Source organism: Mustela lutreola, chromosome 11 (assembly GCF_030435805.1).
Source record: "Mustela lutreola isolate mMusLut2 chromosome 11, mMusLut2.pri, whole genome shotgun sequence".
NCBI classification, from domain to species: Eukaryota; Metazoa; Chordata; class Mammalia; order Carnivora; family Mustelidae; genus Mustela; species Mustela lutreola.
In genome coordinates this window covers 28,622,697-28,650,019 of record NC_081300.1, presented here as the reverse complement: position 1 = coordinate 28,650,019, position 27,323 = coordinate 28,622,697, and positions in this window count along the sequence as shown.

Sequence of the window (27,323 nt, the reverse complement as noted above, 5' to 3'; positions counted from 1 at the left end):
TTTGAGACACCTCTACTTTTGTCAACACCCATTCAGGGATCTTACTATTTTATGCCTTTTTATTGAACTCCCTACTCTCAGTTTTCATCCCGTATTTTCTTTAATCAATCTTTTTAATCTATATTTGCCAACCATGGTTTGACAGCAGACTGCCCATTTCCCTAATACGTAAATGTACTTACACGTGGGTGTTTTAGAGGATCAGAGTGGGAATTCTACCAATTACAAAGGCTTCAGGACTCCCTCATCCCTTCTTCCGCCAGAGATGATTTCTTTTTTCTGTTTTACATGTTGCGATCTACATGAGTTTGCCTTAAGACTTTATCTACCAGCAAAAACAAGTTAGGAATCAATGACCTGTGTGTAAAAGAAAACATTCCTTAGCCTGGCATTTAAGACTCTCCCAGTCTAGCCCCACATAACTGTTTGATTATAACTCATTTTAATTCTCTTTAAGTTCAGTTTTCTCTTTAATTCTCTCATTAGGTCTTAGGTCTTCCCACCTTATTCTCTCATGTCTCTCACCTAAATGTTGTCCATCTGTGGTGGTAGTTATTAGAAGTACTACCATATATTTCTACTTCGCTACTCCTCCAATGCAAGACAGAATTGCTTTTCTGAGGATCACGTGAGGATATGACCAATGACATTTACGTGTAAGTTACTTGTGTCATTTACAGAACAGAACATTAATTGCCCATTTTAGACCTTCTGAAAGTCTGCCTTGCTCTTGGTGCTGCAACTAGTCATACTCCAGATATTGGCTGTACCAGCAGCCTGGGTCCACAAATGAGGGAGAGATAAAGCAGGTCTTCCAATAATGCAGAGTGAGTGAGAGCTAAACATTGTCTTAAGCCACTAAGATTTTTGAGATTGTATTGCCTTGCTATTATCTTTCTTAAGCAATACACTGTCCTTCAAGGATGGACTAAAATAAAATGCTTTACAAGGTGATTTTCTTTTTAAACTAAACCATTTTATGATGTTCTCTGTACTCTCTACTTCCGCCAAGGAAAAATGCTTCTCAATGAATGATATCAGTGGCATATTAAGTAGCCACTCCATAGGAACTACAAAAACATGTATAATTATTTGTACTCATTTGTCATGTAAATTGATAGGCTGCCCCACATTGTTAAGCTTTAAGTATGTGCATAACTATCTCCCACATTCACTATAAGCTCTTTGATTTGAATATACCCTAGGACATTTCAGGGTAGAAAGAGTATTCTGTGCTTCTCCCCAAGTCCCACCAACCCCAGTGTATTTATCCAGAAGTAATTTGGTTAAGTTACTACCGATGAAATTGCTGAAGAGAAAGGTAATCTCCTAAAACTACAAGTAAAAAAAATGTGCAGCCCAAGAATTAAGTATGTGCGGGTGTGAGAAGCCTAAGAGCCTCAAAAACTACTATTTGTTCATTCACCACTGGCCACCTCATCTTCCCCTAAGTATAATTTCCTTGAGACAAACAGAGCATTGTAAGGTCCTCTAAAACATGAAGTAGAGGATGGTGACCCCACTTTGCCGTATCTCACATACCCACTGTCTGTGAAGCCCAAGGCTGTGTCAACTTCCTTCTGTTATATAGCTCCCAGGGTTTCAGCCCAAGGATACTTAGCAAGCATTTATTTCTGGATTGTTGAAGTTTTTTCAATTCCCCGCAGATATCAAGTTGAAAGAGAAAATTGGTCACTGCCCAAAATTACTAAAAGAGTCGGTAGTAGTTAATACTTATACTTTGTACTTTCAGTATGCCTGGCATTGCTGTAAGCATTTCACATGTGGTAATTTAGTATAGCACGGTGGTGGGTCAGACTGTCAGAACTGGAGTCCTTGCTTTTTAATTACTAACTAACTGTGTGATCTTGGGAAGACAATCTTTCTGTGTCTCGGTGGTTACATATATGAGCTGATGATCATAATCCTACCTACCTCACAAGGTTGCTGTGGGACTTAAAGCAAGTAGTACCTGCCTAGATAAAGCACCATCCAGGACACAGCGTAAGCTTTGCACATGCAGGCTATTTTCACAGCAGGGGGCCAGTCGGAATGTATACCTAGGACCTAAAAAATGTTGCAGATGGAAGTCACAAATGCCAACATCAAACAGTGCAGCTTTTAATATGTCAAGAGGTCTATCAGGAATTGGCTGTTGGGTCCCATTGAGATGAGGGAACTGGTTCCTGACAGATTCCTGCTGCCTGGTTGTTTTGCATTAAAGTTGCCCCCACACACACACACACACCCAAGAGATAATATGGTATATTTAACTTGTCAAAGTCTTTCATCTGGGACATTATGGAATATGATGACAACTCTCCTACTATTTGTTCCCTACCAACAGGCTAGGCCATCCCCACGTAGAGCTTTATGGAAATGTCCTGCCACTGTTAAGAAGGACAAGAACTAATAGAATTCTCAAGAGAAGGAGAGATGATGGACGTCTGACCTGCAATAATTGTTGAGAGCATAAGCACTCGTAGGATGAAAAAGACAGACTGTGTGGCAGGTCTGGGCTCTGGCATCCTGCTAGGATATGATCCCATGTTGCAGAGCCATCCAGCTCTGTGGCCACAGCTTGTCAGTGTTTCACTTCTCAGAACATCCAGAGGAGGCAAACCAGAAGAGATCAGTCCAGCTTGACTAGGTGGGTTACAGACTTTGTTCATATAAGTGTGATCATGGCAACCTACCAAAGGCTGGCCTGGGGAGGGAGAGGGGGAAGGAAAACCATATCCCCTCTTCCCCAAACACCAGCTTGGAAGTTTGCTTCTCCTTCTACATCACTGCCTGTAAGATGTGTGAGGGTTTCTCTGAATGCTGAATGGTAGGCTTGCTAGCCAACGTGGGTAGTTTGCAGTAAAAAAGCAGAAAATATTCTTGCAATGCTTCAACTTAATATTTATATGGTCAGTTTAACCAAGTTCTCATTGTGAAAAATCTAGAATACAAAAAAAAAAAAAAAAATTTGTAATCCTGGGGGCGCCTGGGTGGCTCAGTGGTTTAAAGCCTCTGCCTTCGGCTCAAGTCATGGTCCCAGGGTCCTGGGATCGAGCCCCACGTCGGGCTCTCTGCTCCGCAGGGAGTCTGCTTCCTCCCCTCTCTCTGCCTGCTGCTCTGCCTACTTGTGACCTCTGTCTGTCAAATAAGTAAATAAAAAAAAATCTTTAAAAAAAATTGTAATCCTGATTTATAATCTCATTTTTTCAATTCACATTCATGTCATTTTCCCAAAATCTTTTTCTATGTAATATCTTATTTAAGATTATAACCTCTGATTATTTAACCTCTGCTCCCTATGCTTGATTAGATTGCTTCTAATTTCTTAAAATTGCAAATGACAGAGGAATATATTTGAACATAAATCTTTATTGTAATTTCTGCCTATTTGCTTAACATAGATTTCTAGCAGAAAATTTAGAGTCAAACAGTATGAGTATTTTAAAGACATTTATATATATATACATATATATACATATATATACATATATGTATATATACATACCCATATTTTCATATTCCTTTTTCAGGAAGGAGTTTTTATATTTCTACAACTGTATAAAAGAGACTAGCTCTTATTAGCCTCCTAGCCTTAGTAATAGGTAGGTGGGCAGAGAGATTTGTTGACTTTATGTAGGTTTTTAAAATCTTAAGCTAAATTTAAAAGTAGCTGAAGATTCATCCACACGGAACAATATCACTCATGGCAAAATGCCATAAAGCTTTAAACAGACTCTAAGTGATATTGGAATTGAGGGGGATAGACAAAATCAATGAAACTAAGAATAGTCAGGGAAGACTTCAAGAAGCAGCTAGTCTTAAGCTGAACCTTAAAATATTTGTTCAGAGTGATTAGAAAAAACATATATGCATACCTGGGGTGGGCGGTAAACTTAGACAAAGGAGCCAAAACAAGCAAGAAATATTGGTGGTGGGGCAGGGGAGTGTTTTCCTTACAAACATTTATTTCCACAGCTTTTCATTCAAGTAATATTTATTTGATACGTATTAGGTACCTGGCAGTGTGCTACATGTTGAAACTACAACATGAATAAAACACACCTTTGGTCTCTGAGTGAAATCACCTCCTATCTGTCTTTTCTACCTTCAAGTTCAATCCACCTCAGTCTATCACTACCATTGCCATCAAAGTATCCTCCAAACTAAAAATCTATTTATTTCATACCCTGTTTTTAATCACCATATCATTTCTAGAGGATTGGGAAACTTTAGTGGCTTAGCCACACTTTAGAATAAAATACAAAGAACTTAGTGGGGGTTTTATGGCTTTTCTCCATCTGGAGGTTTCCTACTCCCCCTCCAAACATCTAGCCTCTCTTCCTCTCCTTCCAGAAATAAGCTTGATACAAACTCCTTACACAACGTCTAGACTCCTTGGATATACACATACTGTTCCTCATCTGAAACATCTCTCCCTCTACCACACACTCTTCCTCTAAAGTCTTCCAATTAGCTAACTTCTGTTCATTGTTTAGCTGTCAGCTTCTGGAAGGCTTACGTTGGCCTTGAGTATGGGTTCAGTTTCCCTGCTACATATTCACTTCCCTTAGTATAACTCGCATCACATTTTATTGGCATAACTTCTTTTCTCATGGCTTCCTCAAGACCGTGGGCTCTGTAAATACCAAAACTTTGTCCTTCACATTGTTCCTATACAAAGTAGCTCCTCAGTAAATATTTGTTGAAATATTTTGAAATGAATCCATTGGAGGGTGCTGGGTTGCTGCTATCCTTCAACTTGAAGATTTAGAATACTGAATCATGGAGACTAGCAGAACCAGCACAAACTCTAAGCAGAAGAGAATTCAGGCTCAGGTGACTGAACAGTGGTATGTCCATATAATAATAATCTACAAGATTTGAGCTGTTCAGTTATCTTAAAATAAGTTCCTACTGCGTTATCACAGACTAGGAATCAGCAGACAAGATCTAAACTGGGAGGCTTGAAGTCAGACAAATTGAGATCCACTGCTTACCTCTATCACTTTCTATGGGAGCTTGGGCAAAGCCTCTCTGCACCTGAATTCCCTCTTTTGTAATGGGGAATCTAATGCCTCTTTCCAAAGGCCATAAGACAAATGTATAGAAAACTGAATACAATTCCCAAACTCTCACATTCACTAAATGTTCATTTCTTCCCTCTCCTTCTCAGTTCTTCCTCTTACTCCCTGAAGAAACTTGGACAAATCACCTCTTCCAGGGTCTTCATGCTCTCTGCTATAAAACTAAGGGATTAAGAGAAAGAAGTGGTTCCCCAAACTGGTCAAACTCAAGCATCATCAAGAAGGCCTTTCCTGAAAAATTCCAAGGTGGACCTAGAAGTCAGTTTCTTTCCTTATAAAGTTCCCCAGGTGATCTTGCTGCCGCCAGCCCAGCCCAGAACTACCGTCCAGTATTATGGAAACACCAGTCTTTTCCAGCTTGAACAGGCAACACTTTCATTTTTCTTTCTACTTCTCACATAAAAAATGATTATGTAATAGATCAGAATATGACTCACCTGGCTGGCATTTTTTATCCCACCAGACCAAAACTATGCCATAATTGGCAATGAAGATCAGCTCTATGTGTTTGCATGACTGTTTGCATGCACGTTTGCATACTGGGGTGGAGGAAGAAGAAGTATACAAAGTTTTTACCTGCCTCAAACACTTCCTTTGTTGACTGGCATAAGGTAGACCTCCCAACAATGTAGCCACCTCCAGCGGAGCAGTAAACTGCCTACAGAAAGCTGTTCTTAAGTTGGATACAAAGTAATGGACCTTTTAGCCTTCTGCTATTATTATCTTAATATTGCACTGGCAGGTTGACCAATGGTCATTGCCCTGTTAAGTTAACACCAGAAGATACAGTCATTATGAAACCTCAGAACCAAGAAGGTTAATAAATCAAGACAAAAATCAAGACCAGTTCATAGGCTGGTTGTTAATTTAACAGAGAGCATGAATATAACCAAAGCCCATGAAGAAAAAAAAGAAGTTGGGTGTCCACCAGATAAAACAACAGAAAACACAAAAACTGAATGAGGCATGCAAGTGATTCAAAGTCTGTGGAAAAATCTGAACTCTAAGCCAGCTGAGTAATATGGCAAATTCCATAAACATTTCATGAATTCAGATGTTATGATAAATTGAGAAAAATCTGTTAACACATAGTCTCTCCCTTTGAAGAACTTTCAACCTATAAAGAAACCTGAGAAAAATGGTAAGGACACACTCCATGCTATTGCATTAAACATAACATCTTAACTTCTTAACAACCCTGCATTGTAGATATCATCAGGCAAGTTCAATGATTTACCCAATACTTGGAGGTAATATCAAGAAAGCTGGACTACCTCTTTACTAATAGATGTACTGCTCAGAAACATCATATGTTATACCGAAGATATGTCTAAGTATTTCTTTCTAGTGAATAATTATAGTTCAAACACTCATCAAAGGGCTATTTCATTAAGAACCATTAAAGCTGATGAGTTTCTCCGTGACATCTCAGAAACTTAACGGTAATGAGTATTAAGGTCAAAGATTCTGATTCTTGAAATGCCATTGCCATCTGGGTGTTAACCCTAGAAATAGTCCCTGCCAGCCACGTGAATCTGTTCTTCCCTCTTCACTGAGCCAGAATAAGCAAAGAACTTTCCCCTTATTTACACCCACATGTTGGGTAAAATGACAGTCCAAACTCCAAAGAGTCATATGAAATGCCAGCTGGGCCATTGGTGGGCAAAGTCTCATGGCAAAAGTGCTGGAGCACTGGAGACAAAATTCAACCGGTGGCTCCAAGAACAAAAATCCACATATTTTCTTTCTTTCTTTACCAACAACAACAACAAAGAAAAACTATCCCAAAATAAATAATCTAGGCTAATAATCGGACAACCAAATATTCACTACTCCCCCAAACCCTTTTTAAAAGTCTCATTGCTAGCGCTGGAAAGAAATAGAAATAATCTTTGTGTCTGATTGAAACCAGGTTTCCTCATTCTCTTGGGCTTCCACGTTTAACAGCTCATTCCACAAAAACAATCTCCCTTCTCTCTGCTTGGCCTAGAAAGTTTCTGATTTTATTGGTGCATTATAACATACAGACTGTCCCCTTCCAATGTGACCTGTCATCATTGAACTTTGAATATACAAATCCCCACCATCCTCTCCCCCAAATTAGCAGAATACATCTCTCTGTTTTGACTCGCATTAGATGGTCGCTACTGAGCTTGAAAAGGTTGCGTCTCACTTCCTGGCATCGTTGGACAAGTTGCAAATCATAACCATGCTAATTAGCACATAGATTTCTGGATTTTATGTATGCCAGGCAAAAAGACATGTAAGGTAGAGAAAGAAGGGAGAGGAAAGGGTCACTCAGGGGAAAAAATAGAAGGGAGGGAGCATGGGCAAAAGGAATTTGAGTGACGTTGTTTTATTCTCCAAAGCAGATACCCCGGGGAGGATTAGCTTAGGGGAAAATCCTTCACTATCATCCTTACTTATTTGTTACACAGAAATAAATATTCTCATTCTTATTAGATCCTCTTTTCCTCTTCTTCTGGATCATGGAAACACAACAGGTTTGGGTAGGTACTGAATTAAATCATCTCTGGCCTTGCTATCAACTGTAGTCAGGTTCATTGCAATCCTATCCATTACATAAATGAACTAAAAAAAGCAGGTCTTTTTTGGAAAGTTTTGGAGTTAAGTTTTACACTTGTAGCAAGAAATAGAACATCACCATATTTTTTAAATATACATAGGTGTGTATACACACACATATGAGTATATACATATATATACATATATACCTGTGTATACAAACATATTGATATATATACACATCAATATAAACATAAAGGGTAGGAAATGCTTCCAGTCCCCCAAACAAATAAAAAGGGACTTTGTTAGAGGGGAAAAAAATTCCCTACAGCAGTCCTTGAATGGGAAGACTTACTTCCCTGTACCATCTAACTCCTTCCTCCCTAAAGCCTCAGGCTAATGCATTCTCTAATTCAGAATATGCACGAATGTATCAGAAAAAGCAGACTGTCTGTCTTGTTTTCAAAGTTTGTCTCTTTGCTTTCTCTGTCCTCCTCCACTTCCCCTCTCCACTTCCCCCTCCTCCAGCCCTTCAAATAGCTCTGTCCTAAATGAACCTTCCAGGCTGGTCTGATGTTAAAAGGGAAATGTTTATCTTGGAGTGTAGAGATAATTGACAATTAGAAAAGAGGACGCTTTTAGCTCTTGGTCAGGGCACTGCACTCCTGGACAAAGTGCTCTTTTCTTTGAGGCCGGGTGGAGTGCTGAATGACTCAAGCAGCGATCTTTGCCTGTTTACACTTAGAGCCTACCAGAGTCAAGGCCTGGAGTTTTTTGGGACATATTTCCCTACCAACTGGTTACAAATAATATCAATAAGTCCTAAAGGGCAAGATCAAATGGTTCGGATTCCTCCTGGCAATTTCTAACTTTTCCTCCCATGTGCTGGTTTATGGGAATTGACTTGCAGGGTTGAACCCACATGTGTCCTCAGTTTTTGTTTTCACCACCCACCAGAAGAACATGCTATAGAAAGAACCAGGTTTCTCTCTGTTTCTAATCTGTAGAGTTAGAAAACTGATGGCATTAAAAAAATATATTATAACACTGTTATCCCAATGTGGTTTGTTCCATTATAAATACATTTTTGTTTTATACAATTTTTAAACTATTGTCTTTTCAAAATCCACAACCCTTACTCCCCCCCCCAACAAGTCTACTATACTAATGTGTTTAATAAGCCTGTTTTTAGTTTTTATATGTTCTTAAAATTAGGTATGTTTTGTATAATGCATGTATTTTGGATTTTCTATAAAAGTTATCAAATTACATATCTCTGCTTGCTTTTATCACATGGTATTTTTAAGGTCCATTTATAATATTTTGTGTACATGCAATCTAGTGCTTCTATCAATTCTTATATCTCAAATGCTCTATGTTGCCCAAGACCAGAAATGACTGAATCTACCTTTCAACAGAAAACTAAAGAATGGTGATTTGCTCTATCATATATATTAAGACATACTACAAAGCCATAATAATAATAAATTGCATTTAGGGGTCAAGAATAGACAGATCAATAGAAAGCCAAGAGTCAAATGTCTACATATTTTAAAAATGTATAATATATCATAAGGAGTACACCATAAACAATGCGATAAGGAGAGACTATAGAATAAGTGAAGGTGGTAAACCTTGTTTACTATATATGTAGAAATAACTAGGTATTTAACATAATACTCAGGATGGTCTATAGATGAATTAAAGACCTCCCTGTGCAACATTGAAACTATAGAGGTTCTAATATGGAAATGTGCGTAACTTTGTAACTTAGGAAAACCCTTTAAAAGAAAACCTCAAAAACTGAAACATAAGACAATTATTTAATTATAAATAATTAAAAACTTCTGGAGACAAGAGCAAGTTGGCAGAGGAGTAGACTGAAATATCATCAGGTCTAAGGAGTTCAGCTAGATAGTTATCAAACCATTCTGAACACCTACAAACTCAACAGGAGCTAGAAAAGAAGAAGAACAGTAATTCTAGGAATAGAAAATCAACCACTCTCCAGAAGGTAAGACATGCGGAAAAGTGAATCTGAAGCGATGGGAAGATAGACCACAGGTGGGGGGAGGTTGGCTCCCAGCAAGCAGTGGAGCAGCAGAGCACAAAATCCAAACTTTTAGAAGTCTGTTCCACTGAGGAACAGAGGCTAAGCTGGGGGTAGAGCACTCACGGGGAGAGCGTGGTCTCAGAATCCACAGGATCACAGGATCACAAGGACCAGTGGTGTCTGATAGTGGCAGAGCTCTCTGGTATTGGGGAAGGGAAGCCAGCTACAGACACAGAGCTGAACAGTGGGCTCTCAACTCAGGATTACCTTAAACCATGATCCAAGGCACAGTCGGGCCACTGCTTTTCATACAGGCACCCAACAAGTGGCAGATCTGGGGAGACCCCCTCCTTCTTCATCTGGGAGGAGTGGCACAGGAACACACTATAGGAATCTTCTGGGTTTGGAGACTCCAAACAGGGCTATGCACCAGAGATAGAAATGTTCAGTCACAGCCTGGGTGAGCATGGAGTGCGGCCAAAGACCAAGGAGATGGGAGGGATTGACTGCTTTTCTCTGAGGGTGCACTGAGGAGTGGGGGCCTGAGCTCTTGATTCCTACTGGGCTAGAGATTGGGAGGCTGCCATTTTTACTCCCGTCCTCCAAAGCTCTATGAAAAGCATTCAGAGAAAAAAAGCTCTGAAAGCGAACCCGAGCAGATACTTCAGCCTGGCCCCTGACAAAGGTGGTGCAATTCTTCCTCAGGCAAAGACATTTGAGAATCCCAGAAATAGGCCCCTCCCCCAGAAGATCAGCAAGAACATCCAGCCAAGACCAAGTTTACCAATCAATGAGAACTGCGGAACTCCAGAGCTAGGGGAAAGCTACACATAGAATTCATAGCTATTTTCCCTTAATACTTTAGTTTCAAAAGTTAAATTTTTTTTAATTTTTTTCTTATTCTTTTTTAAATTTTCCTCTTTCCTGTTTTAATGTTTAACTATTTTATCTTATAATACCTTTTTAAAGATCTTTTTAAATTTTCATTGTTATAGTCCTATTTTACCCCTTCACTGTATTCAACCTTATTTTTTGTAAACACATATGTTTTTTTTTCTTTAAAATTTTGGGATCCAATTTTTTTCTAATGCATCAAAATATACCCTAAATCTAGTGCATGGTTTTCTTCTAGTCTCCAGCCTGATCACATTCTTTCCTTTTATTTTTCTTTTTTTCAACCAACTTCTTATCTAATCAATTCCTTTTTTAGAATCTCTTTTAATTTTCATCTTTATAGTCATGTTCCACTGCTTCATCATGTTTACTCTTATTTTTGTATACATATAAATTTTTCTTTATTTAAAGTTTTGGGAGGTAGTTTCTTCTAATAGACCAAAATAGACCCAAAATCAAGTAATCAAGGGTGTAGTGGCTCTGTTCTATTCACCAGTCTCTCCCCACAGTTTCAGGTCTCTTCTGATTTGATTAGTGTACATTTTTCTGGGGTCATTGCTACCCTTTTAGTATTTTGTGTTCTCATTCACCTATTCTTATTTGGATAAAATGAAAAGGCAGAAAAATGACAAAACAAAACAAAAAAACCCAAGAGGCAGTACTGATGGCTAGGGACTTAATCAATATGGACAATAGTAATATATCAGAACTAGAGTTCAGAATGACAATTCTCAGGGTGCTAGCTGGGCTCAAAAAAAGCATGGAAGATATTAGAGAATCCCTTTCTGGAGAAATAAAACCCCTTTCTAGGGAAATAAAAGAACTAAAATCTAAACAAGGTGAAATCAAAAAAAAGCTATTAATGAGGTGCAATAAAAAATGGAGTCTTTTACTGCTAGGACAAATGAGGCAGAAAAGAGAATTAGTGATATAGAAGACCAAATGATGGGGAATAAAGAAGCTGAGCAAAAGCGAGACAAACAACTACTGGACCATGAGGGGAGAATTCAAGAGATAAGTGATACCATAAAATGAAACAATATTAGAATAATTGGGGTCACAGAAGATGAAGAAAGAGAGAGAGGGGCAGAAGGTATATTGGAGCAAATTATAGTAAAGAATCACCCTAATGTGGCAAAGGGAAGAAGCATCAAAACCCAGGAGGCACAAAGAATCCCCCTCAAAAATCAATAAAAATGCATCCACACCCCATCATCTAATAGTAAAACTTACAAGTCTTAGTGACAAAGAGAAAATCCTGAAAGCAGCTTGGGACAAGACATCTGTAACATACAATGGTAGAAATATTAGACTGACAGCAGACCTATCCACAGAGACCTGGCAGGACAGAGAGAACCAGCATGATATATTCGGAGCACTAAATGAGAAAAATATGCAGCTAATAATACTATATCCAGCTAGGCCTTCATCGAAAATAGAAGGAGAGATAAAAAGCTTCCAGAGCAAACAGAAACTAAAAGAATTTGCAAACACCCAACAAGCCCTACAGGCAATATTGTAAGTGGTCCTATAAGCAGAGAGGGAACCTAAAAGTAACAGACCAGAAAGGAACAGAGACAATATACAGTAACAGCCACTTTACAGGCAATACAATAGCACTAAATTCATATATTTCAATAGTTACCCTGAATGTAAATGAGTTTAATGCCCCAACCAAAGACATCAGAATGGATTAAAAAACAAGACCCATAGATATGCTATCTCCAAGAAACTCATTTTAGACCCAAAGACACCTCTAGAGGTAAAGTGAGGGAGTGGAAAACAATTTACCATGCCATGGACATCAAAAGAGAGCTGGATGGCAATCCTTATTTCAGATAAATTAGATTTTAAACCAAAGACTATACTAAGAGATGGGGAAGGACACTGTATCAGACTTGAAGGGTATGTACAACAAGAAGATCTAACAATTTTAAATATCTATGCCCCTAACATGGGAGCAGCCAATTATATAAACCAATTAATAACAAAAATCAAAGAAGCACATCAAAAATAATATAATAGTACTAGGAGACTTTAACACCCCCTCACTGAAATGGACAGATCATCTAAGCAAAAGATCAAAAGGAAATAAAGGCTTTAAATGACACACTGGACCAGATGGACATCACAGATATATACAGAACATTCCCGTAAGGCAACAAAATACACATTCTTCTCTAGTGCACATGGAACATTCTCCAGAATAGATCACATCCTGGGTCACAAATCAGGTCTCAAGTGGTACCAGAAGATGGGGCTCATTCCCTGCATATTTTAAGACCACAGTGCTTTGAGACTAGACCTCAACCACAAGAGGAAAGTTGGAAAGAACTCAAATACATGGAGGCTAAAGTCATCCTACTAAATAATGAATGGGCCAGCCAGGAAATTAAAAAAGAATTTTAAAAACTCTTGGAAACAAATTAAAATGAAAACACAACAGTTCAAAATCTTTGGGACACAGCAAAGGAGGTCCTCAGAGAACATTATATAGCAATACAAGCCTTTCTCAAGAATTCAGAAAGGTCTCAAGTACACAACCTAACCCTATACCTAAAGGAGCTGGAGAAAGAACAGCAAGGAAAGCCTAAACCCAGCAACAGAAGAGGAATCATAAAGATCAGAGCAGAAATCAATGAAATAGAAACCAAAAGAACAGTAGAACAAATCAATGAAACTAGGAGCTGGTTTTTTGAAAGAATTAATAAGATTGATAAGACCCCAGATTTATTAAAAAAAAAGAGAGAGAGAGAGAGAGAGAGAGAGAGAAAGGACCCAAATTAATAAAATCATGAATGAAAGAGGAGAGATCACAACCAACACCAAAGAAATACAAACAATTATAAGAACATATTATGAGCAACTATACACTAGCAAATTTGACAATCTGGAAGAAATGGATGCATTCCCAGAGACATATAAACTACCAAAACTGAACCAAGAAAAAATAGAAAACCTGAACAGACCCATAACCAGTAAGGAGACTAAAGCAGTCATCAAAACTCTCCCAACATACAAGAGCCTATGCCAGATGCCTTCCCAGGGGAATTCTACCAAACATTTAAAAAATAATTAATACCTATTTTCCTGAAACTGTTCCAAAAAATAGAAATGGAAGGAAAACTTTCAAACTCATTTTATGTGGCCAGCATGACCTTGATCCCAAAACCCACAGCAAATATCATTCTCAATGGGGAAAAACTGAGAGCCTTTCCCCTAAGGTCAGGAATGCGGCAGGAATGTTCACTATCACCACTGCTATTCAACATAGTGTAGAAGTCCTAGCCTCTGCAATCAGACAACAAAAAGAAATTAAAGGCATCCAAATCGGCAAAGACATCAAACACTCATTCTTTGCAGATGTTATGATCCTTTATGTGGAAACCCAAAAGACTCCACTCCAAAACTGCTAGAACTCATACAGGAATTCAGTAAAATGTCAGGATATAAAATCAATGCCCAGAAATCAGTTGCATTTTTATACACCAACAACAAAACAGAAGAAAGAGAAATTAAGGAGGCGATCCCATCTATAATTACACCCACAACCATAAGATACCTAGGAATAAACCTAACCAAACAGGCAAAGAATCTATACTCAGAAAACTATAAAGTACTCATGAAAGAAATTGAAGAAGACACAAAGAAATGGAAAAACATCCCATGCTCATGGATTGGAAGAAAAAATATTGTGAAAATGTCTATGCTATCTAAAGCAATCTACACATTTAATGCAATCCCTATCAAAATACCATCAATATCTTCTGGGGCACCTGAGAGGCTCAGTGGGTTAAAGCCTCTGCCTTCAACTCAGGTCCCAATCCCAGGATCCTGGGATCAAGCCTCGAGTCAGGCTCTCTGCTCAACAGGGAGCCTGCTTCCTCCTCTCTCTCTGCCTGCTTCTCTCCCTTCTTGTGATATCTGTCTGTCAAATAAATAATTTTTTAAAAAAATACCAGGAGTGTTTTTCAAAGAAATGGAACAAAAATATCCTAAAATTTCTATGGAACCAGAAAAGACCCCAAATAGCCAGAGGAATGTTGAAAAAGAAAATCAAGGTTGGCGGCATCACAATTCCAAATTTAAAGCTCTATTACAAAGCTGTAATCATCAGGACAATATGATATTGGCACAAACAAGACACAAAGATCAATGAAACAGAACAGAGAGCCCAGAAATGGACCCTCAACTCTACAGTCAACTAATCTTCAACAAAGCAAGAAAGAATGTCCAATGGAAAGACAGTCTCTTCAACCAATCGTGTTGGGAAAATTGGACAGCCACAGCCAAAAGAATGAAACTGAACCATTTCCTTACACTACACACAAACATAGACTCAAAATGGATGAAAGACCTCAATGCAAGAGAGGTATCAATCAAAATCCTTGAAGAGAACACAAGGAGCAACCTCTTCGACCTCAGCCACAGCAACTTCTTCCTAGGAACATCTCCAAAGGCAAGGGAAGCAAGGGCAAAAATGAACTATTGGGACTTCATCAAGATTGAAAGCCTTTGCACAGCAAAGGAAATAGTCAACAAAACCAAAGACAACTGACAGAATGGGAGAATATATTTGCAAATGACATATCAGATAAAGGGCTAGTAAAGAACTGTATCTGTAAAGAACTTATCAAACTCAATATCCAAAGACCAAATAATCCAATCAGGAAATGGGCAGAGGACATGAACAAACATTTCTGCAAAGAAGACATCCAGATAGCCAACAGACGCATGAGAAAGTGCCCCACATCCCTTGGCATCAGGGAAATACAAATCAAAACCACATTGAGATACCACCTCACAACAATCAGAATGGTTAAAATTAACAAGTCAAGAAACGACAGATGCTGGCGAGGATGGGAAGAAAGGGGAACCCTCCTACACTGTTGGTGGGAATGCAAGCTGGTGCAACCACTCTGGAAACAGTATGGTGGTTCCTCAAAAATAGAGCTACCCTACAACTCAGCAATTGCACTAGTGAGTATTTACCCTAAAGATACAAATGTAGTGACCTGAAGGGGCACGTGCACCCAAATGTTTATAGCAAGAATGCCCACAATAGCCAAACTATGGAAAAAACCTAGATGTTCATCAACAGATGAATGGATAAAGAAGGGGTGATATATATATATATATATATATATATATATATATATATGGAATACTATGCAGCCATCAAAAGAAACGAAATCTTACCATTTGCCACGACGTGGATGGAACTAGAGGGTATTACACTGAGCGAAATAAGTCAATCAGAGAAAGACAATTGTTATATGATCTTTCTGATATGAGGAATTTGGGAAACAGGGCAGGGAGTCATGGGGGGGTAGGGAGGGAAAAAAAATCAAACAAGATCAGGAGGGAGACAAACAGTAAGAATGAGATCAGGAGGGAGACAAACAATAAGGAGACTCTTAATCTCATGAAACAAACTGAGGGTTGCTGCGGGTTGTGGGGGAGGGATAGGGTAGCTGGATTGTGGACATTGGGGAGGGTATGTGCTATAGTGAGGTCTGTGAAATGTGTAAGCCTGAAGATTCACAGACCTGTGACCTTGGGACAAATAATACATTATATATTAATTAAAAACAAACAAAAAACAGACAAAAAATTTAAAACTTCTGATCTGCAAAAGATGATGTTAATACATCAAATAAAAAGATAAGCTATAGACCAGAAGAAAACATTTGAAAGTCACAAGCCCAACAAAGGACTTGTATCCAGAATATATAAAGAAACTCAGAACTCAACAGAAAGAAAAAACAACTCCTTCAAAAATGGGCAAAATGCATTAACTGACACTAAAACAGAGAGGATATATGGGTCGTAGACATAGTATAAGTTTCCATTTCTTTTAAATGACCAGAATAGCAAACTTACAGAGAGTGAAAGGAGTTTACTGGTTGCCAGAGGCTGGGAGGAGGGTGGGCACTATGGAGTGACTGCTAGTAAGTATGGGATTTCTTCTGAAGAGATGAAATATTCTAAACTTAGATCTTGGAGATGGTTGTGAAACTCTTTGATGATACAGAAAGTATTGAATTGTATACTTTAAATGGGTAGATCTTACAGTATGTGAATTTTATCTATATAAAGATGTTTTTTTTAAAAACAGTCAAAAAATTTCTGTTCAATGAAAACCACAAGTGACAAAGCAAATTTTGAATTTACCAATTGGGTAGTAAAAAATTATTATTGCTTCTTTTCACTTGATGTACTCTAAAGTCCAAAAAATACTCATTCACCCATTCTGTTCAAAATTAATGAACATATCAACCTTCATTCTCCCAAGTTCTGCATGGTTTTAAAGATAGTGACTGAAACACCTTATCTTTAAAATCTAACACAACTAGTAGCCCCACAAGAGAAAAGGGAGTCTTGGAGAGGTTCCTGATGTATTAAACAAAAATATGTGCATGGAGATATTTTACTTGTTTCAAAGCATCAGAACACATAAACTCATTTCTTCCCCTACCATCTCAGGCCTGATGCTAAGCATGCATGGAATTCCTTAGATAGTTCCTCTGAAAGAATTCTGAGCTTGCAAAACCAACAGAGGTTGAGAGTGTGTTGGCAGGGGAGAAATGACTGAATTTAAGACCGGTTTTTTCCTCACTTTCCAAACAAGGCTGCAGGAAAAAGGGACTATTTGCTATTTAAAGTAGCAAATTCTTTCAAAGCTTCCTTAGCAGCACTTGTAAAATAAGAATGCATTCATTTATAGGCATTGAAGGCTAGAAGGAATCATGAGAGATCAACAAATGCAGACATCCTCCATTGATTGCAACAAGGGAACTGTGGTGAAGCGTGCTCAAATGACTAGTTAACGGAGCTAGGACCAGGACTCACAATTGACTCCTTGACCTGTTCCAGGCCTCTCTGACTACCTTAGTGGAGGGGATTCAAAGTGCCACAGAGACCTCACAGTGTTGCTGCCAGACATTTCAAATTCTTAAGGGAAACAGCCATTGTTGACATCTGTTGGAAACTATACAAACTACTAGGCTCGGGCAGTTCAATTTCATGTATTTTACTCTTCTTGATCGCACTGCATCTTAGCAAAGCTGGATTTTCATCTGTTCCTGTGATTAAAACAAGTACCACACAATGTTAGTGTGAAGCAGGAAATAAAGATGACAGCATCTGATTCCAAGGTTTGAGAACTTTGCAAAGCCCAGCAAGCATCAATATGCCATCAGCAAGTGATTATAGTTATTTAAGAATGAAATTAAAATATTATTTTATTCATATATATGTATATACATATATACTAGTTTCTCAAATGGCTATTAAGATGTTAGGACATAAGTTATATTAAGCTTCTTGGACCTAACTATGTAATAAACAGAAGCTTTAGCTATTTCTTTTGGCCAAGGAACACTGTGTTGGGTTGGGGAGGCGCAGGCAGGGAATTGCCGAGACAGAGCACAAAAACCAAAGGTGTTTTGCCTTATTCTTCAGTCTATCAGAAGGGTAACCTACTCTATAGTTGCAATGGTGCTTCTTCAGAGCACCAGGGATGGGGAATCCTGAGGACTCCTATCTGAAAATTCAACAAAGCAGTTTAACACTTTTCACATATCTATAGCCTTTTATTTGGAGAAAAGTTTGAGAAGCTGGGGACAAATTATAGAATCTGCAGGTATAGTAGACAGGCTGGATTGGATTTAGGAGATGAAGAAATTCTCTTATTAAAATGTCAGAGTAAAGCACGATAAATTTTCTCCTGATCAAGAAGGGGATGCTAAAAATACACTATCAAGGGGTACCATTAAAAATAACCCTTAGTAGCTCCAATGGAAGTCTTTCCAGGCCTGGTCTCAACTTCTAATTTAGTTCAAGTTTAAAAGTATCTTTTATTTTAGGGGCCCCTGGGTGGCTCAGCTGATTGAGCCTCCGACTATTGGTCTCAGTTCAGGTCATGATCTCATGGATATCACGGATGGAGCATTAAGTTGGCCTCCACGCTCAGCCCAGAATGCAGCTTGAAGATTCTCTTTCTTCTATCCCTTCTCCCACTTGAGCACACACATGTGCACTCACTCTCTCTCTCTCTAAATAAACCTTTTTCAAAATTTATCTTTAGTTTTATCCTAAATATAAATGATTAACATTCAAACTCACTAGCCCTTACTGATTCACAGTTTGATGGGTTATTCATTTCTGTTGCTGGTATTAACTTGTTCGAAGTCACCCAGACCTGAAACTTAGACTTGTTTTTGCCTCCTCCCTCTGTCTTACTCTCCATCATTAAATCAGGCTCCAAATCCCATACCTTTATCTAAACAGTCCCTCTCTCATCCACCCTCATATGGTGAGGGTGAGGCAGTTAGCTGAAGTAAGGACATAGTGCTAATTTAACCAAATAAAATGATGGCTTTTCTGAAAGGCACACAGGTAGTTATAGTAGTAGAATAAAGGAAGAGGCTATGGGAGTCATCCCTATGCCTCTGATATTTGGGGCAGCAACAGAGAAGGTCAAGAAAAGAACTCAGGAGAATACCTATAACAGCATGAGAAATAGTGACCCTATCAGGAGAGACAGAAAACCAGTCGCCTAGAAAAAAAAACCTGTCATAATTCAGGATCATAGAAACAAAAGGAAGAAAAGGATTGACTATTAAGTTTCAAACTGTATTCATATATCATGGGGGTCGAGGAGAAAAGGAAAATATACAGAAATAGAATTTCTGGTCTGAAACAAGCTATCATGCTATTGAGGATAGAACATAGTCACAGAACAATTTAAGAGTAAGGAAGGAGTTATGTCATCTTAAAGGCAAAATATCTATTCATTGGGGCCAACAGCAGAGATTAATACAAAGGTACAATTTAAGGTTTCTGTTATTTCTACACTCTTTTAAAGCCTATTACTTGAGTTCCTTTGAAGCTATTTATAGGTGTTTAAGATACGTATTTTGATGATGATGAGGGCTATGAAAGCTTACCTACATTCATACAACAGAGTTAGAAGAAGGCTTATGAAGTCATGGAATATTAACACTCACCAGTTCTCCAAAGATTTTTGTCACCCAGACATAGCAAACTTATAGTTTGTAAGTTATTTCTAGGCTATAGGCACTGTTCTTTCACTCGACATTGTGGGTTTTTTTTTTTTTAATTTTGATCTTTCTACTAACACTTAAAAAAGAGATTTTACATTAAATTTTTTATTTCTAACTTCTTTTAAATCAGAAGGTGCCTCTGAAGGCCTCTGATCAGTCTCATGGCAGTGATCAGCTACAGATGAACCAGAATCGCCCCTGCCAAAGGCAGCCCGATCTGGCCTGATTACTCATTGGCACCTCTGGCCTGGTTCTTATAGACAGTCTGGTCTGCAAGGCTGCTACAGTGCAATCTGCACCTTATACACTTGAGGAACATCTCGGAATCCAGGGTAACAAAAGACACAACCAAAAGGAAATACACTTGCTCAAAACCCAGCGCTTGCTAGAGGCAGAAATTGGCCCAACCTAAAATCTCTCCGTTCCTACTTTGGGATTTATGAAACTACAACATTGTACAATGTGGCACACTAGAAATAATTCCACTTCTGGATCTATTGCTTATCTTTGGGTGGGTGACCTTTGATACGTCAGCTCAGTTTCCCTCATATATACGACTAGAGTAATTCCATGTGCCCTCCTTCATTGTACTTACAATAGAATAAAATATTTTTAAATGCTCCCCCAAAATAAGGAAAACAGTGATTTTTAGAACATTGGAACTGGCCAAAAGTCGTAGGTTCTAGAGCTAGTTCCTCCACAAGATAGTAGAATGACCTTTTACAAGTTTCTTAAACTCTCTGGATTCAAATGCAAATACTTTATTTTCTATGATCTCTGCAAGATTAATCTCATTCATCATTTTTTAAATGTTTCTCTTGAACTAAAACCTTTACTACTTGGGCCAAACCCAAATGTGAATTAAACTAATAGAGAATAAAAATGGACTATTGAGCTGGGTCTAGTTTATGGGCATGTCAGAAGCACACAGAGATGTTGATAAGGTACTGTCATTTGAAACCTCAACATCTCCTATCTTGGCACAAAGCAGACCTCATCAGGAGTAGAGATCCAAAGCAGAGGTCAGAGAAGAAAAATAGAGATAGAAATGACTGGAGAAGTGCTTCCAGGGTGCTGAGTCAGCCAGAACAGAGCCTCCCGCTGAGCTCAATGGATCTTTTCTCAGTTACCTGGAGTGTTGGCTGGAGCCGGCTTGGCAGTGCCTGCTGGGAAGACAATTTTTAGTCCATCGATTCATTTCAGCTGGGCAGTTTGCCCTGGTACTTAGGCACTTAGACAAAAATGTCCTTAATCACTGGCAAACTCAGGGATGCAGAGAGGGCCAGCAGCTCAATCAGCACCCTAGGTCTGCCTGAAAGAGTAAGATGGTCTAGAAAGTGTCAGTCACTGAGAATTCACAGGCACTAGGCCTTGACTTTTCAGGCCAAAACCTTAAATAATTCCTAATTTTAGGGCCAGGAACATTTTACCTTAAGAGCACTGAATTTTTCTTTTATCTTTGGTCAAACCAAGAGCAGCTGGGAGCAGGCTTTCAGGGTCTTGCTCACACTGTACCTTCTGAGCTTCCCTGTGATCTCTTCTGGGCTGACTACTACTTCTCCCAGCATGTGTGCCTCCTCTACGAAGCGTTTCCTGGCCTTCTCCTCTCTATTGGGATCCAGCCTCTATCCTGTCCCTCCTCAGAATTTTGCTCACTTTCCATATTATATCACCTTCACAGCATATGGTAACTGCTTCTTCTCTTATTTACCGCCTCGATAAAACTCTTTGAGACAGTTTCTATTTGGTTATCCATCTGTAGTGTCTAGCATGTGAAATACCATTAAATCTTTAAATGATTATGGAGGGAGGGAGGTATAGGTGACCATTATGATGAAATTGAGCCATGTTTTGACTGAGGGAACAAAATGGTACAACCAAGCTGGTGACAAAAGTCCCTAAAAGCAGTACTAACAGCAGAATCCAGTGTCTGCAGGATCAGTACAGTTGGAGAAAAAACTGGTCCTAGAACAGAGAATTAAAAGGCCTTTGGTGTTACTTCCAACCCCATCACATAGTAACTGCCTAGTGCAGGGCAGACAACATGTGCTAGGCTTCAGCATCTCATCTGAAAGTCTTCGGAGGACCAGGTGAGATCGTTAGTGTACAGGTATTTTGAAAGTTTAAACTGTCCTATGAATGCAAAGCTTAAACTGTCCTCTATCCCCACTGTGAAAGAATTAGAATTACTTTCTCTTATGGATATGTGGTTCCTGAAGCCCTAGGACCAAATAAGAGAAAAAAAAAAAGGAAAAGGAAAAAGAATGATCTGTTTCTTATTTATGAACATGCTTTTATAAGATTTCTTCATGAGCTAAAATTCCTGAAACCCAGAAATTGTATCAGATTTTCATAATCATTAGGATTCCTTGAGCATATAGGACATCATAGAGTCCTCAAAACATAATCATGCTTGATTTTTAGAGAACTTCAGAAAGGCCAATAAGATAGGATAGCCCCAATTTACAGATGGTTAAACTGAGAATCACTGAGGTTAAGTGACTTGCTCAAGACTGTATACTTGGTAAACATCTAGAATAACACTAAGTACAAGTTCAAAAGTATTTATAGAATACAGTGCTGGAAAGTGTCTAAAAAGTAAACAATTTCCATCTTCCTACATACTTAAGGATACCTTTCTGACAGAGGGTACATGAAACAGCTGGCAATCACTTAAACACCCTTTATTTTCCAGAAACAAAATGCTTTTCCTTTAATCGTTCACCTCTGGAGCCAGTATACTCATTGTATAAAAAGAAAATAATTAACATATATGCCATGGGTTTTTATAAGGATGAAAATAGATAATGTGTATTAAGTACTCGGCAAGGACAATTCCTAGCACATAGTAAGTGTTCAATAAATGTGGGTTCTTACTTATTACTCTCACTCCTATAATTTTCATTAGTCTATTTGTGTTTTTTATTTGCTTTTTCTGGATTCTCTCCAGCCACTTTCATCATTTTGTTTCAGATTCTTTCACTGTTTCAGGTGACTAGGGGCAACTCTGTTTTCATGATTCTCTGAATCATCCTTGGTGGAGTGGAAAGTATTGGTCTTAATCTCTCTGTGCATCATAGAGACTTAGCGATGTGATGAATTGACAACAGCGGAGTCAAAGACAAATCCTTTCCAGAAAGGTGGATTTTTTTTTTCTTCCAGAATCTGAAAGCAACCTATCTGGCAACTTGCCATTACAAAAGCATGACTGTGTGGCATCTGGCATCCTAAATATGTAGATGAAATTCTTGTAATGACAACTAATTCTGATTTGAAGTATACTGCATGAAGTGTCTTACTTATGTTAAACCCTTTGAGTGTGACCCAAAATGTGGGCAAGACCATCTGTTGGAATGTAGAAAGAAACTACTAATATCTAAACTTGCATATTAATGCAATATTTTCTATGACTTTTATCTTTAGCAGGTATTTAATGTCCATTATCTATTACTACAGTTACATATGTACAAAGATTCTTAGTAAATGTGCATATATTTGAGGTCTGTGATCATAATTTTTATTGGTAAGGCATGTAATCAAGCTTTGGAAATCAATGGTTTATAAAAACCCTGAGATTAGCAGATATTCAAAAAGTTCCTATGTCAAAATCTTCACCGTTATCCATAAAAATAAAAAAGATACACTTATTTATAAGTTAATGTTGCCATTTTACTGTTTCTCGGTAAGAATTTGAAATTTGGTAAAATTAGTTCAGTTGCCTAAATCTCTACGCTCTACTCCTTTATAAAACTTAATTCAGATTTATTATAATCATTGTATAGAAAAATGGGTGGAATGTGCTACCAACATTCAAAGGACACATTGCTAAGAGCTTATGGAAAACCAAACCACAAATCCAGTGAGGATCTTGACACCATTCCTTTATAGCAGTAGACCAAAATCTTCGTCAATACTTTTCACAAACTTTCATGGAACAGAGACAGATACTAAGCACCAGGTAACCAAGTTACACCTCACTTCCTTTAGGCAATGCTGTCATAAGCATGGTTGAATTCTCACTTTGAAATCTGAGACAATTCTAAATGCATGACCTCTCCTCCAAAAATGAAGAGGCAAACTATGAAAGATGTCTTCTCCTTGCTCCTTGGGGTAGTTAATCACTTCTAGAGATTGGCAGGTATCTGGGGATCTTTCAGAGAATTTTACTCCCCTTTTGTAGTTCTTTTTCTTCCCCTGGAGGTTTAGTAATGAAAATTACAGAATGAATGAGTGTCCGCCACACAAATTCATATACTGAAACCCAACCCCCAATGTGATCATATTAAGAGGTGGGGATTTTGGAAAGCCATTAGATCATGAGAGTACGGTCTTCATGAATGGAAGCAGTGCCCTTATAGGAGACCCTAGAGAGCTTCCTTGCCTTTCCCTTCATGTGAAGACACAGTGGGAAGATGGCCTTCGGTGAGTAGGAAGCAGGCTCTCACCCAATACCACATCTGCCAGTGTCCTGACCCTGCACTTCCCCACCTCCAAAACTGTGAGAAATCTTTGTTGTTTAAGGCACCTAACCTATGGTATTTTTGTTATAGTGCTCCAGATAGATTAAGACAGAGAACATAGTAAGGTAAGCCCCACAGATCTCTTCAGACACCTAGAGACACCAGAATCTTCAAGATTACTTTGGAGAAATATACTACCACCCTGACTCCATTCTAACAATTTCTCTGTGACCAAGCAGACCTGGCAGCCTAAATCATGGTACCCTGTAAAACATAACCTTCCACAAAGAATGTCTAAGGCAATGTTTCCAAACCATTTATGAGTCATAAGCCCCGTAGCAGAAATCATTCTGAATGATCACCAAAACATTTCGCTTTCCTCCTGGGCACCAGGAATACTGCATTTCTCAACTTTTTAAAAGCTAAATGGAGTTATGTGACAAGATCTTTCCAGTAGAATGTGAAAGAAGTGATAGAAGCCACTTCCAAGCCAGGATCTAAAGGGTCCTATAGAATCATCCTTACTCTTTATCTCTTATCATTATCTGACTAGATGCAGAGTATTCACTCAGAAATTTTGAAAAGATCATAGAGACAAGAAGAACACTAAAGAAACTGAGTCACAACCTATGAAAGGAAACACTGATAAGGTGGACTTGATTAAAAGAAAAAACTCCAGCTCTATAAGAGACACTGTTAAAAGAATGAAAAAACAAGACACAGGCTAGGAGAAAACTCTTGTAAGATACATATCTGGTACCTTTACCTTTACTTATATCCAAAACATACAAAGAACCCTTAAAAATCAACAATAGGGAAACAAACAGCCCAATCAAAATAGGACAAAAGATCTGAACAGACACCTCAACAAAAATGGCAAATTAATATATGAAAAGATTCTCAAAATCATTTTTCATTAGATAATTGTGAGTTAAAACAAAAATGAAATACTTCTACATGCCTATTAGAATGGTTAAAATCCAAAAAAAACTTGCAGTTTCAGGAACAACTCAGAGAAGATGAAATCAGGACTGAGATGCTTCAACGAAAGCTCCTTCCCTCAGAAGCCAGATCTCACGGGATCTCAGGGGCAGAGGAATCCTAAAATGAGAAACACCTGGGTTCCTCCCTCTCTCCACCTGGACTCTTGGTAACAAGGAAATTTTTGTTACGTCCATAATTTTGTCTTCTCCATAGTGTCCTATATGGTTGATGTCATATTTTGCATGACCTTTTTGGGTGGCTTATTTCAGCTGGTAATATACATTTGAGGCTCCACACATGTCTCATTATGGCTCAGTAGCTCATTTCTTTTTGTCGCTGAATGGCCTCCCATTACCCACACATACCCTATGTTATATCTCTTTTCGCCTATTAAGGAACATCTCAGCTGCTTCCCTGTTTGGGTAGCCATGAAGAAAGTCTCTGTAAACATAAAATATAAATTAAAATAAACTAACAATTCCAATTGTAAACAGAGGTTAAAAAAAAAACAACTCTCACTCATTGTTGGTGATTACAGCTACTTTGAAAGTCATATTTGGCAACTTCTGATAAAGCCAAACCTAATGTTACCATATGATTCAATGATTGCACTCCTAGGTATTTACCTAACTGAAAACGTATGTTCAAACTAAAGCCTGCACATGAAAGTTTATAGCAGCTGTATCCATAATCACCAAAAACTAGAGGTAGCTGGAAAATTCTCCAACAGGTGAATGGATGACTAAATTATGATATATCCATATAATGGAATGTTACTTGGTGATTAAAAAAATGATGTGGGGGCGCCTGGGTGGCTCAGTGGGTTAAAGCCTCTGCCTTCGGCTCAGGTCATGATCTCAGGGTCCTCGGATAGAGCCCCACATCGGGCTCTCCGCTCAGCAGGGAGCCTGTTTCCCTTCCTCTCTCTCTGAGCCTGCCTCTCTGCCTACTTGTGATCTCTGTCAAATAAATGAATAAAATCTTAAAAAAAAAAAAAAAGGATGTGATCCATGGAACTATGGGGAGACGTGTGTTAGTCTTAGATGTGTGTTACTAGGTGAAAGAAATCACTGGAACTGGGGAGCGGGACACTGCTTACTCTATGGTTCCAACTGCACCAGATTTTGGAAAACACAGAACTGGTGGAATGTTAGTAAGATCAGTGGTTATGGAGGGATAAACTGTTGAATAAGTGAAGCTCCAGGGATATTCTGTAGCATTGAAAACATTCTGTATGTTACTGGATGAATGAAATGTGGAATGTGGCAAAACAAACTATATTACAAACAACCCTACAGAAGGAAACAGGGGCAAAAGGAGCTGACCTAAATAACTACAAATGAAAGCAGCTGCAAGATCAAGGTAAAAAACAAACAAAAAAACAACTAACATAATTAATGAACTTTTGTTAATAAAGCAGTCTCCCCGCGTTGCACACGTGCGCGCGCACACACACGTTAACAATTCTGACACCACTATATATAATGGCACAGTTAAGAAGAAAATGAATGGCAGTTGGGGGAGCCAGGTTTCTCGTGTCGAAGTGGGAGTTACAAATAAACAAGAGACTAGACTGATTCATGTGGTAATGGATTAGTGTTCAAGACATCAGTAAAAACTTATGTTTAGTGTCATATAGATGCAGATGGTGACATAAAGAAAAATGTATATGTTTATGCATATATGTACACATATCTTTGCTCTGTCAGATGATCCTGTAGTAACAGCAGACCCGGCACCCAGATGTCATTGTTCAGTAAGAGGCCCAGAGTCTCTTGGAGGAGTGGCTGATTCTAGGACTAGGGCAGGAAGTATATAATATGAGCCTGGATCCTCTCCTAGCACCGGTAGGGAGGTGCTAAATCACACAATGAAAGGAGTATGCATAAATTAATAAATGGGGGGCGGTGCCTGGATGGCTCAGTGGGTTAAAGCCTCTGCCTTCAGCTCAGGTCATGATCCATGATCCCAGGGTCCTGGGATCGAGCCCCACATCGGGCTCTCTGCTCAGCAGGGAGACTGCTTCCTTTCCTCTCTCTCTGTCTGCCTCTCTGCCTACTTGTGATCTCCGTCTGTCAAATAAATAAATAAAATCTTTTTTAAAAAAAATTAATAAATGGGGCAAAGAGACAGATCTCCCTTGCAGAAGAATTACAAATAATTTACATGGATACTGAACCTTCAAAAGAAGTGTTTGGGCTGCACATAGTAACTTCTTTTCAAAGCACACAGTAAGCATGGGAAGGGCGTT